General features: G+C 38.8%; 1 long non-coding RNA gene across 4 annotated transcripts in view; it reads right to left on the bottom strand.

The window, feature by feature from the left end:
- The window catches only part of LOC108178325 (uncharacterized), a 100,241-nt gene that overhangs the window by 44,209 nt on the left and 40,004 nt on the right, over nucleotides 1–16,028 (bottom strand). For all 4 annotated transcript variants that reach the window (XR_011380675.1, XR_011380674.1, XR_007910344.2 and 1 more), the window contains exons 5-7: nucleotides 13,139–13,223; nucleotides 8,451–8,545; nucleotides 6,963–7,165 (exon numbers count right to left, since the gene is read on the bottom strand). This is a non-coding gene — a long non-coding RNA (uncharacterized lncRNA). The remainder of the gene's footprint in view (nucleotides 1–6,962; nucleotides 7,166–8,450; nucleotides 8,546–13,138; nucleotides 13,224–16,028) is intronic.

Genomic DNA, 16,028 nt, shown 5'->3' with positions numbered 1-16,028 from the left:
AACTGATAAAGGATTAATAAGCAGAATATAGAAAGTGATCAAGAAACTCCACAAGAACAAAACAAACAACCCAGTTAAGAAAATGACTTAAACAGCTATTTTTCAAAGAGGAAATACAAATGGCCAACAGACCTATGAAAAAATGTTCAGGATCACTAGCTGAAGGGAAATGTAAATCAAACCACAAAGAGGTTTTCCTTCACCCCAGTTAGAACTGTTTTACAGAAATCAACAAACAACAAATGCTGGCAAGGATATGGAGGAAAAGGTGCCATAATCCACTGTTCACAGGAATTTAAACTGGTAAAGCCACTATGAAAGATGGTATGGAGACACCTCAAAAATCTGAATATAGACATATCACATTACTCAGCCATCCCACTTCTGCAAATTTAGCCAAGGGAAATGAAATCAATAAACAGAAATGTTATCTGCAACTCCATGTTTATTGCAGCTCAAATCACAATAGCTAAGACAAGGAATAAACCTAAATGACCATCAACCAATGACTGGATAAATTATGGGATATGTACACTATGGAATACTAGACAGTGGTAAAAAAAATGAAACCCAGTCATTTGCAACAAAATGGATGAATCTGGAAACCATCATACTTAGTGAAATAAGCCAGTCCCAAAGGGACAAATACCGTATGTTCTCCCTGATCTGTGAGAACTAATAGAGCACCTAAAATGGAATCTGTAGAAGTGCAATTGACACTTCATAAAGGGATGACTTGAGCTACCCTCATCTTGGAATAGTTCCATTTTTTTTCATACTTTTGTTGAACTGTTTACTTAACAGAGTTAATCATATGTGTATGACGTCAATTGAAAATAGATCTCAGTAAAAATGAGAGTGGGAATTAGGGAGGGAGGAGTAAGTTTGTATGTGTAAAGCTGTATAGTTCTGCATACAATCCTATGGACTTACTTCTAAGGGTAGAGCTTAAAAACTTGTCATGGGACTCCAAATCCTATTAAGCTTGGTGGTAAACATGCCATGTTAATTGTTGAAGTGATCCTATTAAGTGTTAAAGTGAACATATACATAGGATTAAGTGTTAAAATTATCATTTAAATAGGATTAAGTGTCTGGTAATAATAATAACAGAATTAAAATGGAGATAATGTTCCAACATGGGAGGCAGTCTACACAGCAAACTCATAGAATCACAATTGCTTTAAGTAACACTCTGACCTCAGAATCAGCCCTTAAGTCTCCCTTGTCTGGCTGAAAAGCCCTTGACAGCATTTCAGGCACGGAAAGCCAAGGCACTATGGAAAAAATTGTTCCACATGAAGGATTTCTGTGAGTGACAACTCAGCAGAAAGAAGTGGCCATCAAAGAAGGATATATCTTTATCTAAAGGGAGAAAAGAACTGCCATTTTGCTTATGGCCTTGCCCAAATACTGACAGAGTTTATTGACTCAAATGTTTCCATAGACATAGCAGTTCATGTCAAGAGCCTTGGGTGGTCATTGCTGTCATATATAAGAGTGTTAATTGTTAAATTATCAACAGGAGTCACTGTGTACTAACTGCCCATGTGGGACCTCTGTACTCATTGAGTTGTATTATGAGAGTTAACTGTAATACTAGATTTCTTTTTTTTTTTTGACAGGCAGAGTGGACAGTGAGAGAGAGAGACAGAGAGAAAGGTCTTCCTTTTGTTCTGTTGGTTCACCCACCAATGGCCACCATGGCTGGCATGCTGCAGCTGGTGCACTGCGCTGATCTGAAGGCAGGAGCCAGGTGCTTCTCCTGGTCTCCCATGGGGTGCAGGGCCCAAGCACTTGGGCCATCCTCCACTGCACTCCCGGGCCACAGCAGAGAGCTGGACAGGAAAAGGAGCAACTGGGACAGAATCCGGCACCCCAACCGGGCATAGAACCCGGTGTGCCAGCGCCACAGGCGGAGGGTTAGCCTATTGAGCCGCGGTGCCGGCCTTGTAATAATAGATTTCAAACAGTTTTTGTGTGTGTGTAATTGTTGAAATCTTTACTTAGTATAGAGTTTGTCTTCTGTATACAAAGTCAATTGAAAATGACTCTTAATGGAGAATGAGACTGGCAAGGGGAGAGGGAGGAAGAGGAAGGGTGTGAGTGTGGGTGGTAAGGTGGGTATGGTTGGAAGAATAACTATATTACTTTTTTTAACTTTTATTTACTAAATATAAATTTCCAAAGTACAGTTTATGGATTACAATGGCTTCCCCCACCCCATAATTTCCCTCCCACTCGCACCCCTCCCATCTCCCGCTCCCTCTCCCATTCCATTCACATTAAGATTCATTTTTCAATTATCTTTATATACAGAAGATAGATTTAGTATATATTAAGTAAAGATTTCATCAGTTTGCACCCACACAGAAACAGAAAGTGTAAAATACTGTTTTAGTACATAAGTGTACTTATGAAATTTTTATTCCTTAAAAATAAATTAAAAAGAATAAAGAATGATTTATTAGGAGGGAAAAAAGAAATTAGCTTATTAGATGTGTTATAATCTCTTTTCATTTCACATCTTTTCTGAGGTGGTCTTCTTTCCTCTAAAATCTTACACATTTTAAAATCAACAATAATTGGGGGCTGGTGCTGTGGCACAGCGGGTTAACACCTTGGCCAGATGTGCCAGCATCCCATATGGGCACTGGTTCAAGTCCTAGCTGTTCCTCTTCTGATTCAGCTCTCTACTGTGGCCTGGGTAGCAGCGGAGGATGACCCAAGTCCTTGGACCCCTGCGCCCATGTAGGAGACCTGGAATAAGCTCCTGGCTTCAGATTGGAGCAGCTCCGGCCATTGTGGCCACCTGGGGAGTGAACCACCGAATGGAAGACCTCTATCTCTGTCTCTACCTCTCTCTGTAACTCTGTCTTTCAAATAAATAAAATAAATCTAAAAAAAATCAGCAATAATTGTACTACTTATTGAACATAGAGTGATACATGTATACAATGTGCACTGAACAAATGAGGGTACATAAGCTGTCTCACTCTGACATTACTTTGTGATTGTATCCTTGGAGATATTTCTTGCATTTGCTAATAAAATATATAACATGTTATTGTGGACTAAAAGATTTTTTAAAAATTAAAAAAATAAAATAAAAATTAATTGATTCAAGTTTTGGTTTAGTTATTGATCTTTTGTTGAATATGCAGAAAAAGAAGGGAAGATAATGAAAAGGAAGGCTTAAGGACAATATCTACATAGAATTCCACTGTATAAGTTCTATCTGGTTGAACTATTTGTACTTTTAGTATATCCTCCAATGAATTTCTAAGTTTTATCCATTATGGACAACATAATTACCAACTCCTGAAAAGGACAAAGAAGGAGAACTGGGCTGGGGGCTAGTGCTATTGTGTTGCAGGTAAAGCTGCCACCTGTGACACCATCAGACCAGAAAGCTATTGGTTTGAAACCTGGATGCTCCACATCCAATCCAGCTCCCTGCTAATGCTCATGGGAAAGTAGCAATGAACGGCGTAAGTGTTTGGGCCCCTACATCCATGTGGAAGACCCAGAAGAAGCTTCCAGAACCTGGATTCAGCCTGGCCCAGCCCCAGCCATTGCAGCCATTTGTGGAGTGAAATCAGCAGATGGAAAATCTCTAGCTCTCTCTCCCTCTCTGTCTGTCAGTCTCTCAGGAGAGAACCAGGACTCAATAAATCAATCCTCTCCTTACCCAACAGGCATCCATCTCCTGACTTGACTGTGTATCCACCTCTAGTTCCAAACCCATCAGCAGCAAGTAGTATCCAGACCCTCACCACAAATGACCCTAACCACAAAAGATCCCATACTGCCCTCTTAGGAGTCCGTGCTCCTGCCCCACCCACATGTATGTGTCAAAGCAGAGTTACATAGACAGAAAAGGAGAAAATAAGACATTTTCCATCCACTGGTTCATCAGATGGCACAATAGCCAGGGCTGGGCCAGGCTGAAGCCAGGAGCCAGGAGCTTCTTTCAGTCTCCCATGTGGTTGCAGTGGCCCAGTGACTTAGGCCATCTTAATCTGCTTTCCCAGGTGCATTAGCAAGAAGGTGGATTGGAAGTGGAACAGCCTGGACTCGAACCTATGCCAATAGGGATGCCAGGTGCTTTTCCAACCTGCACCTAAGCCCAAATAGGGAGGCAACAGTGAGCACCACCACCATTTTGAGAGAGTTTTATGTGAAACAAAACAAAACAAAACCCAACGCAAAACAAAATGCTGTGTGCCAAGGCCAAGGGGGTTAAGCCAGAGATCAACAGGACATGACCACATCTCTTAAACTTGATAAAAGCCCCTGTTCAGCTCCAATTAGGGAGCAAATCAGTAATGCATCACCTCCCCATACCATACTAGACCTACTGTACTGACACATAAGCCACTAATAAACCTTGTATTTATTGCATGTTGGCCTCTTTATAATTTCTACAGCAAAGGAATAAAATAATTTTGGATTATTTTCAGTGGAGAGTCCAAATCTAAGTTCCAAAGGGATTGTACATAAGCAATGCAGTTTTGTTGGAAAAGTTGTATGAATGGAGGTATAGATTAATAATTCTGAAATGGCTATGAGTGCTTTTTAGGTTGAAGGTTCAAATCAAATATATTACTATTATATATGAGCATACACAAAATAAGTGGAAGTTGTTTAGATAGATTCATATGACACTAGGCTAGATTCAGGTCATACTGGAGACCTTAGTAGGATCACTTTGATTGTGATCATACAAATAACATTATGACTAGTCACTGCAGAAGTAGAAGTGTTACCTTTTTCATAAATTTTCTCCTGTGCCCACTTGCTAATCTGTTCAGCTTTACTTTTGGAAGCATAAACATTGGAGAAGCTTTGGTATTCTCTGATGAATAAACTGAATGCAGAAAAACTCATAGAACTTAGAAGTTAGAAAGCTGACTTAAGTTTCACCTGAAGTATAAAACTCCATGCAGGATGAATTAAGTCAGCAGCAAATCTTGATTTCAAATCTATGATCCATGCCTCTACTGGAATTTATTCTGTTTAGACTATAGAAAAAGGGCACTGGGTTCTTGTCTCATGATGTTGTCTGGGTTTGGAATATTTGCAAGGACATCTTCCTGAGAATTGTATTAGCTAATAAGACTCTGTGAAATCTGGTTACAAGAGGTAAATGATATCTTTCCTTCTACCAAAAAAGTCGTGTGTGAGAACTTGGGCTCTGCACTGTGTCCTTTGTGCCTGTGATGTGATATTAGTATTTTTTAAAATCTCTTGTCTCTTGTCTTTTAACCCTCAGCATTCAGGATTCATTGATACTTGTTTCTATTTATTTGTTTGTTTTTGGAGAATTTATCAAGGAATGATATTAACAGCATATGCCATGATGGAATATAATATATACATTGAAATTTATTATAGAAATGTTATAATAAATATTTGGAATAAGCTCTCATGTTTTAAGATGATAATTTTAAGTGAGGTTATCTTTCCTCAATGAGAGAAATACGAGTTTTGAGGGATGAAAGGTTTTCTTGAATTATGAATAACAAAAGTAAAACAAGAAGAAAACAGAAAAATTAAAAAATGGTGTTGGATATTTATGGAATATTATCAAATGACCCAACATATGGGTCTTAGGATTTCCTGAAGGTATGGAAAGAAAGAATTGATTATAAGTCCTATTCGGTGAAATAATAACTCAAAAATTCCCCAATATGAAGAAAGAAAGGGACATCCAAATGCAGGAAGTACGTAGAATTCCTAATAGATATGACCAGAAAAGATCTTCACCATGACACATTGTAGTCAAACTTTCTACAGTAAAACATAAAGAAAATATTCTAAAATGTGTACAAGAGTAATGCCAGATTATCTTTAGAGAATCTTCTTAGATTCAAAGCTGAATTCTCATCAGAAATTCTAAAGGCTAGGAGAGAATGGAGAGACATAGTCCAGGTGTTAAGAAAAAAAAATCATCAACCCAGAATACTGTACCCTGCAAAGCTCTCATTTATGAATGAAGGTGAAATAAAGACTTTCCATAACAAACAGAAATTGAAAGAATTCTTCGCCATTTGTTCTGCCTTACAGATAATACTTATGGATATGCTACACAGAGAAATATAGCCATCATTATGAAGGAATATGAAAGCAGAAATCTAGTAAAAGTACAAAGGGAATCCAAAGCAATCAATAGGAATATTTATTGAAAAATGGCAGGGCCAATCATTACTTATCAATATTAACCTTGAATTTAAATGGCCTAAAGTCTCCAATTGAAAGATACAGACTGGCTGAACAAATTAAAAAACAAGACCCATTTATTTGCTGCCTATAAGAAACATACCAGCAAATATACACACAGGCCAAAAGTGAAAGGCTGGAAAAATTTATTCCATGCTAACAGAAAGCAAAAATAGTAGAGGTAGCCATCTTAATGCCAGACAAAATATACTTTAGCACAAAAACTCTAAAAAGAGATAAAGAGGGCATTATGTAATGATTAAGGGAGCCATTAAACAGGAAAATGTGACTATAATAAATGTATATTCACCTAATGCAAGGGCACTTGGTTATTTTAAAACAAATGTTAATGGATCTAAAGGGAGACATAGATTCTAACCCAATAGTAATGAGATACCCATGTGAGTGCAATGTGCAGTTCCATGTCTCATAAGTTTTGTAGTCATGGCTTCTGGACACAATCTTGGTGCTGTGCTATCCAGTAGAGGGCTATGGTTTGTGAACAAGGAACTGTGGGGGATGAATAGACAGCTCTTCCTGTTGTGGGGATTCTTTGCTTATCATGAACATATGCACATGAATCCTTATTGAGCACATGTCCATTTTTTAGATCAGTTCAGTAAAGTGTGAAGGATGTTTTAACCTTATTTTTCTTTAGTTTTCGTTTGCTTTAATTAGGCTTTCTCCATCTACCCACAACTCATTCTGAGTCACTTATTGGCCTTCACCTTTCAAAATACCTGATGTCTAAAATTAATTTCCAAATCAGTGTAAGCTGATACTGGTCATATAACTGTATGCCTACAGACTTTTTTGATGTTTTGTACTCAGATTATCTTGCACCATGACAGATTTCTGGGGCCTCTGACTTTGGCGGGGATAACAGAATTCCACAATGTGAGTTTCAACAGAATACATTGTCCTGAAATATTCTTGATGTAATCTGTAGAATGAAAAGAACTTAATTACAATAAGGTTTTCTCAAAGGCTTAAAGATACATTTGTCAATAGAAAACTGGAAGAATTCATAAAAAATGATCCTGAATGCAGAAATATGATTTATGTTTCATGCTACTGAAATTTCCAAATGATGTTTTCTTATGCTCAGAATTTCACACTGCTCAAGAAGTTCTTTGGTGGGATCCTACAGACACATTGTTCAACTAGATTTGAATTATGGGATTTTAAGGATAGGTGAGGGACAAGGATAGTCTTAGTCTATTTTTGTTGCTATAAGAAATGAGGTTTATTTAGCTCAGAATTTTAGAGACTAAAAGTCCAAGATTGGGTGGAATCTTGTCTTTCATCAATGGTGAGGGTCTTACAATTATATCACAGCATTGCAGAAGGCAGTTAAGTTTATTTTGGAGAGATCAACATGCAAGACAGGAAACCAGAGAAACACAGAGGCTAAGTTTTCCCTTTTCATAGGAATACCACTCTCCAGAGAACTTACTAGGGTCCCTGGAGAAATGCATTAATTCCTTTAGAGGGTGATGGCCCAATGACCTAATTACTTTCTACTCTGCCTGATCTCTTAAAGGTTCTACCTTTTCTCAAAATAACCATAGAGGACGCATTCCACTACATGAACCTTTGGGGGAAACACACAAAGCACAACAGACACTTATTTTGAAAAAGTAGCTACTGACACACAACCAGGCAACTAGTTAATGGGGAGTTTACTGGGAAAGTAGAAAATGGAGCAGATTCTCAGAGCTTAAGGGAGTCGTCATAAATCAAGTGAATCTGTGTTTGGAAAAAATATATACATGAGGGATGGTACTTTGCTGTTCTCTGCCTGAAAGCCTATCACGCAAAACAAAGGATTTTGCATATGTCCTGTTTGAGAACTTCCTTTATGCTAAAATAATATTTTTAAAGTGATATTATTTTTAAATAATTTCATATCTACTTATATTCTCCAAAAATGGTACAGAGATTTTGGCTTTCAGTAATGTCAATGTCTTTTATAAATATAGGACATTTGTGAATCTTGACAACTTTGACAAAGGTCCACAAGTACACAGAGAAGTACAGACTTTCTTCAAACCTGACCATATTTCCTTCTGATACCATTTTTCTGTTCCCCAAGATGGAATTCAGGGTGCCACAATATATTTATTGCCACTTGTATTACTTATTTATTGCTGTATAACAAAGTGATTTACATCCTACTGGTTTAACCCCTGCCCTCCACACCCCTCCTCTCCCCCAACATTACTCACACTATCTCTAGGTTAGGAAGACAGTGCGGATGAATGCCACAGTAAAGCATTCAATGGAAGCTCTTCCAAGATCAGCTGAATTAGGAATCAGTTCCCTGCCAAAATAGAAATGTCTTCAGGCAAAAATCATTCTAAATCTTTAATGAATAACAATCCTTCACAAAATCTTCCTCCAGGCAGAACAAAACAGAACCAAAGAAAATAAATAATAAAAAAGAGAGCATTTTCCAGTGCATTCTAAGAGGCCAGTTTCCCCTAAAACCACAAACAGACAAAAGCATTACAATAAAGGAAAATTATAGAAACATGTTTTCAAAAAAATTATATGAAAATAAGCCAGCAACATGTTAAAGAGAATCATACACTTTGACCTGGGGTATTTACCTTAGAAGTGCAAGTTTGATTCAAACATGCTCACTGGTCTAGGTCTGGTATATGTTCTGGTATATATTCTCATATTCTCTCTTACTATTCTCATAATTTTCCCATGACTCAAAACATAACATACATTTTCACTTTATTCTTTCTATCAAATGCACCCTATAGATTACTTATGTAACAATAATTGTACACCTAAATTTTTAAGTGGTGGATAATTAGGCAACTTAAAACATTCATGAAAAAATGTATATTATGAAAAACCTATGCAATGAGTAAAATGCACTGTATGAATACATTAAAAGACAAAAATCACTTGATCATCTCCAAAGAGACAGAATAACCATAAGACTAGTCAAAAACATTCACCAGAAAAAATAAATGCAACATATTAGGCACAAAAGGGAATTTTCTTCCCCTGAATTGGGCATCCATAAAGTACTGACATCATATCAAATGTCATAAAGAATTGCTCTCTAATTCAAAGTTAGAAAATATACAGGGTCTCATATTGTGATGCCATGGCCTGTGATACCAGCATCCCCTATTGGAGTGCCCAACTGACTTTCAGGTGCTCTGCTTCCTGTCCAGGTCCCTGCTAATGCACTTGGGAAGGCAGTGGATAAGACCTAAGTGCTCAGGGACCTGCCACCCATATGGGAGACCAGAATGGAGTAAGTGGCTCCTGGCTTCTACTTGACCCAGACCTGGATGTTGTAGCCATTTGGGGAATAAACCAGGAGACAGATGATATCTATCTCTGTCTCTTCCTCTCTGTTGCTCTGCCTTTTAAGCAAACAAATATATCTTTATTTTTTTTCTTTAAAAAGGTGGAAAATACACAAATATGTACAATCTTGCCATTTCTAGATGACACTATACTGAAGGTGGTAGTCAGGGTAATTAGGACAGAAATATGAGTTATGTAGATCAGAGAATAAAATCAGACTATCACTCTTTGCAAGTAGCATCACAATTTTTATGAAAATACTAAGGACTACACCAAAATACAATTAGAAATAAAAAACAAATTCAGAAAATTTGCAGTACCCAAGGTAAATGTGCAAACAACTACCAACTTCATTTCTACACATTATCTACTAAAAATCTAAAAACAAGATTCAGGAAACAATTCCATGTAAAATAAGATCAAAAAGGAAAATAATTGGTAAAAATTTAATAAGATAGGTACATTGAAACTAGAAACATTTTGAATAAAATTGGCATGTTAAACAAATGGGAATATATTTCCTTTACAGTAACCAGAAAACACAATATTATCAAGATAAAATAGGTTCCAAATAGGTAAAATATGCTACATTTTTTGCCTAAATTGGCAAATGGATTGTAACATTCACATGTAAATGCAGGAGTCTTGGAAAATAACTAAGTTGGTGTTCTAAACTTACTTCATGATTCCGTTTCTTTCTTTCTTTTTTTTTTCTTTTGACAGGCAGAGTGGACAGTGAGAGAGAGAGAGACAGAGAGAAAGCTCTTCCTTTGCTGTTGGTTCACCCTCCAATGGCCGGTGTGTTCGGTGCACCACAGCCGGTGCACCGCGCTGATCCGAAGGTAGGAGCCAGGTGCTTCTCCTGGTCTCCCATGGGGTGCAGGGCCCAAGCACTTGGGCCATCCTCCACTGCACTCCCGGGCCACAGCAGAGAGCTGGCCTGGAAGAGGGGCAACCGGGACAGAATCCGGCTCCCCGATTGGGACTAGAACCCAGTATGCTGGCGCCGCAGGCGGAGGATTAGCCTATTGAGCCGCGGTGCCGGCACTTCATGATTTCAAAACTTACTTTAAGGGACCAACAATGTGGTATAGTGGCTAACGCTGCCACCTGTGACGACAGCATCCTATACAGGCGCTGTTTCATGTCCCAGCTACCCCAGGTCAGATCCAGCTCCCTGCTAATGGCCTAGGAAAGCGGCAGAAGATGACCCTTGTACCCACGTGGGAGACCCAGAAGTTACTGGCTTCTGGCTTTCAGCCTGACCCAGCCCCAGCCATTGCAGCCATTTGGGGAATGAAGCAGTGGATGGGAAATACTGTCTGTCTGTCATCTGTCTGTCTCTCTCTGTCTAGTCTCCATCTCTTTCTGTAATTCTGCCTGTCAAATAAATCAATCTTAAAAAAACTTTACTACCAAAGGGTAAAAGTTACTATCAATGGTGCTAGTATTACAATAGGCACACAAACCATTGGAGTAGTTAAAAACTAACACATTTAGGTCAAATGATTTCAAAGTCTACCAAGTTAATTCAATATGAAAATATTTTTTCAACAAACATTCCTGGAACAATTGGACACCATCTGCAAGCTGGAGTCCTTACTCACACTATATAGATAATTCACTCAAAATTTATCACAAGAGAACCTAGAAATATATCTTTATGGTCTTAGGTTAAAAAGAATATATATATATATATATGATAAAACATAAATAAACATAAGATATATAAATACATATACTACATATAAGATATAAATATAAAAAAATGACAACAAAACCTCCAAATGTAGGTAAAATGATTTGTGATGCAACGTACATCATGAAAGTGAAGATACCCCAGATAATCAGAAAATCTTTGAAAGTCATCCAGGTGATAAGGCTCTGCTATGGCTTAGATATTAGCTTTAGTGTTAAATGTTCCCTAAAGGCCTATGTGTTGAAGGCTTTTATGTTAGTGCTAGTAACATTTAACATACTTTATTTTATTTTAAAGTACACACAAACAACACACACACACACACATGTGTGTGTGTGTATATGTATATGTGTATATATATGTATATGTATATGTATATATATGTATGTATATATATATATATATATATGGGGGGAGAGAGAAATAACGATTTTCCATCCACTAGTTCACTTTCCAATTTCCCTCAACAGCAGGTCTGAGCCAGGTTGAATCCAGAAGCAATCTCAATCTCAAACATAGATGGTAAGGAACCAAATACTTGATAGAAAATCTGCTTTCTCCAAGAGTGCACATTAGAACTAAGGAAGCTGAAAAGGAAGCTGAGGCGAGCCTGGATCCCAGGCACTCTGATATGGGATGAAGAGAGGACATTCCAATGGCAGCTGTACCAAAACAGCTCCATCGAGATTTTATATTTACAATAATTATTTTAGAGGGAGAGGGAGAGGGAAAGAATGTTCCTATATGTTGGTTTACTCTTCAGTGCTTAGGAGGCAGGAACTCAACCCAATTATCCTATATGTCTGGCAGAGAGCCAACTACTTGGGCCATAACCTGCTTGCTCCAAGGCTGTATTAGCAGCAAGTTGGAATCTTAAGCATATCCAGGACTCAAATCCAGTCACTCTTATATAGGATGTGGGCATCCTAAATGGCATCTTAAGCTTTGCAGCAAATGCCTATGCTGTTAAGTGGAAATTCTAAGTCTAAATTCCAAAGAATTGGGGTCAGTGCTATGCTGCAGTAGGTTAATGCCCCAGCCTGCAGCACTGGCACACCATATGGGTGCCATGTTGAGTCCCTGCTGCTCCACTTCCAATCCAGCTCCCTGCTAATATGCCTGGGAAAGCAGCTGAGGATGGCTCAAGTCCCTTGGGCCCCTGTACGTAAATGGGAGACTTGGAATAAGCTTCTGGTTTCTGGCTTCAGATTGGCTCAGCTCTGGCCATTGTGGCCATTTGAGTAGTGAACCAGCAGATGGAAGACTTCACTTCTCTCTATAACTCTTTAAAATAAATAAAAATAAATCTTTGGGCCAGCACTGCGGCTCACTTGGCTAATTCTCTGCCTGTGGCGCCGGCACACCAGGTTCTAGTCCCGGTCGGGGCGCCGGATTCTGTCCCGGTTGCCCCTCTTCCAGGCCAGCTCTCTGCTGTGGCCCGGGAGTGCAGTGGAGGATGGCCCAAGTGCTTGGGCCCTGCACCCCATGGGAGACCAGGAGAAACACCTGGCTCCTGCCTTCAGATCAGCGCGGTGCGCTGGCTGCAGCGCACTGGCCACAGCAGCCATTGTGGGGTGAACCAGTGGAAAAGGACGATTTTTCTCCCTGTCTCTCTCTCTCACTGTCCAGTCTGCCTGTCAAAAAATATATTATCTTTCAGTTTGTATTTCTAAACTATGTATTATTCATTTTTCCTTAGTTTATTCTTATATCAACACATTTAACTTAATGTATACCCCTAGCTCTATTAAAAGAAACCAGACTGTTCTGGGATAGTCTACCAAATGCCTGGCTGATAGTTTACATAATGGTCAAAGTCATGAAAAATAAGTGAAGAATGACGAACTGCAGAATACAGTTGACATAATATGGCAGGTATACCTTAATGTGGTGACTAATGATCCTCACATGTTGTTCATACAACTTCATTTTCTAATCCTCTCCTCTTGACATTTGGAACACAATACTGTAAAGATAGTGGATGTAATGTTACACAGGTTGTGGCTTAGGCTTTGATAAAAATCTTCTCATTTCATGTATTTCATTGAGTGTTTGTGATATGAGGAAAGCACACAGGTATATTTGTTTGGGTATTAGTTTTGATATTCCCCAAAGATCCATCTGTTAAATGTTTTTTCTCCAAAGTCCTATAGTAATAGTATTTAGAGGCTAGGAATTTAACCAAATTGTGATGAGATGAGGCCTTTAGAATGTGATTAGTTTGGGTTAGATTGGCAGAGTGGGGCTCTGTCATCAAGTCATTGTGGATTTATTAGGAGTGCAAATGCACTCCCTCTTGCATGGAATGTTCTGGGCCACTTTATGTCTCTACAAGTAAGAATGTTCACCATCAACAGATGCTGAACAAATGGGGCTGCCTGATCTTGAATACAGGATTGAAATGAGGCTTTCCCTTTTCATGGAGTGAAGTATGAACTTAGCTAGGGGAGAAGGTTTCTTGAATTACAAATGCCCAAACAAAAAACATCTAAGTATCTCCTAGCTCAATGTTAGAAGTTACAAATGTGTAAGGCTTCCAAGGTGGAAGAGTGGGGAGGAGCTTACTGTTCTAATCTAGGAGAAGAAAATTTAAAAAACTGGAGAGAGTGCAGTCTGAGAAAAGAGTTAGGTAGAAAATGGTAGGAAACTATGCAAATTAGAGGGACACAGTAGACCTATGTGGAGGGTGTGGAAGCCCACAACTCAGGACCCCAGCAGCAGAAAGCTTCCACACCAACATTGGAGAGTGACATGAAACCAGATTGCAGCAGCCCAAGCTACTGGCCATAAAGCTGGCAGAAGAGCCTAGACAGAACCCGGCTTGGAACCTTGTGGGGAATGCTGTACGGGCTAAACTAAAGGAGAATAAAAGGAGGGGCACATTTCTCTCTCCCCATGACCCTGCAACAGCATCCTATAACAAGATGATAAAGCATGTGCATGTTTGGACATATATAAGAGCTGTGCAGCTCATTCTGCGCCCAGCAACCAGCCAAGTAGATTCCTAGCTCCGGCAGGGAGAAATAACAGGGTGCTTGGTGTTCATGTTGTGGGAGGCTTGTGTGCTGGGATTCTGAAAAAACCGAGACTGAGTGGGAGGGCAAATGGTGTGGCTGGGACTTTGGGCAGTCATTGTGGGAGACTCCACATGATCAGGACTCCATGATAACCCGGTAAGGGACATTGCTGGGGAATCTGAGCTTACACTGAGGACTGCACAGATCCTCTGTGTGGTCCTTGTGGCAGAGTGGACAAATATACCTACTGGGGCTTGCGCTCAGGCACTGGTCTCCTTTTGAGGAGAGGAGCACAACTTAGTAGATTAAACCTCCCCTCTGACAAAAAAGGAGGAGATTTACCATGCCAAACCTGGTTGTATCACTTTAGACATGCCCTTCACCCTGGAGAACTGAACAGAGCTCCCTGGCCACACCAACTACTAGCCTCTAGATATTCACTGAATGCAGACACTCCACTATTCTACAGAGTATTAGTGCAAAGACAAAAGCCACCGTAGCAAAAAAAAAAAAAAAATCAATGAGTGTATCCAAAAATGCTGAAAAACAAACACACAAATTTAAGAAACATGAATAAGGAAGATAACAAGATGCCCACAAAAAAACAAAACACTTCATTGCTAGATTATGAAGATGATGAGTTTGAAGAAATGCCAGAAATGACATTCAAAAAATGGATCATAATTACATAGAAATAATCAGAAGCATATGCATGAACTACTGTAATCTGTACATGACATGAAAGAAAATTTCTCCCATAAAATTGAGATCTTTAAGAGAAATCAAAATTAAATGAAGAATTCAATGGAGCAGATAAAAAATGCAGTGGAGAGCCTTCACAACAGTGAAATAAGCCAGCCCCAAAGGTAGAAATACTATATGCTCTCTCTGATCTGTGAGAACAGAGTACCTAAAATGAAATCTGTAGAAGTGAAATTCACACTTTAAGAAGGGATGACTTGAGCAGCCCTTGTCTTGACTATTGAGGAACAGTTTTTTTTTTCTTCTTCATAATATTTGTTGAACTCTTTACTTAACATAGAGTTAATCATATGCATACAAAGTCAGTTGAGGATGGATCGCATTAAAAATAATATTGCGGAGAATACTGGAAAGAACAGGCCATCAAAGAAGGAGGTATCTTTCTCTGAAGGGAGGAAAGAACTTCCACTTTGACTATGACCTTGTCTAAATAAGACCGGAATCAGCGAACTCAAAATGCTTCCATAGCCTTAGCAACTCAATGCAAGAGCCTAGGGAGATTACTGACGCCATAAACAAGAGTGTCAATTTGTTAAGTCAACAACAGGAGTCACTGTGCACTTACTCCTCATGTAGGATCTCTGTCCTTAATGTGTTGTACATTGTGAATTAATGCTATAACTAGTAAACAAACAGTATTTTATATTTTGTGTTTCTGTGTGGGTGTAAACTGTTGAAATCTTTACTTAATATATGCTAAATTGATCTTCTGTATATAAAGATAATTGAAAATGAATCTTGATGTGAATGGAATGGGAGAGGGAGCAGAAGAGGGGAGGGTTGCAGGGGGGAGGGAAATTATGGGGGGGAGGAAGCCATTGTAATCCATAAACTGTACTTTGGAAATTTATATTTATTAAATAAAAGTTAAAAAATAAAAAAATATTGGGGATAAGAGAGGGAGGAGGAATTTCTAACTGTAAAGCTGTATAGTTTTTCATATATTCCTACAGACTTACTTCTAAGGGTACAATTTATAAACTTGCCATGGG

This window comes from Oryctolagus cuniculus, chromosome 12 (genome assembly GCF_964237555.1).
Source record: "Oryctolagus cuniculus chromosome 12, mOryCun1.1, whole genome shotgun sequence".
Lineage (NCBI taxonomy): Eukaryota > Metazoa > Chordata > Mammalia > Lagomorpha > Leporidae > Oryctolagus > Oryctolagus cuniculus.
This window is presented reverse-complemented; position numbering and strand designations above follow the sequence as displayed.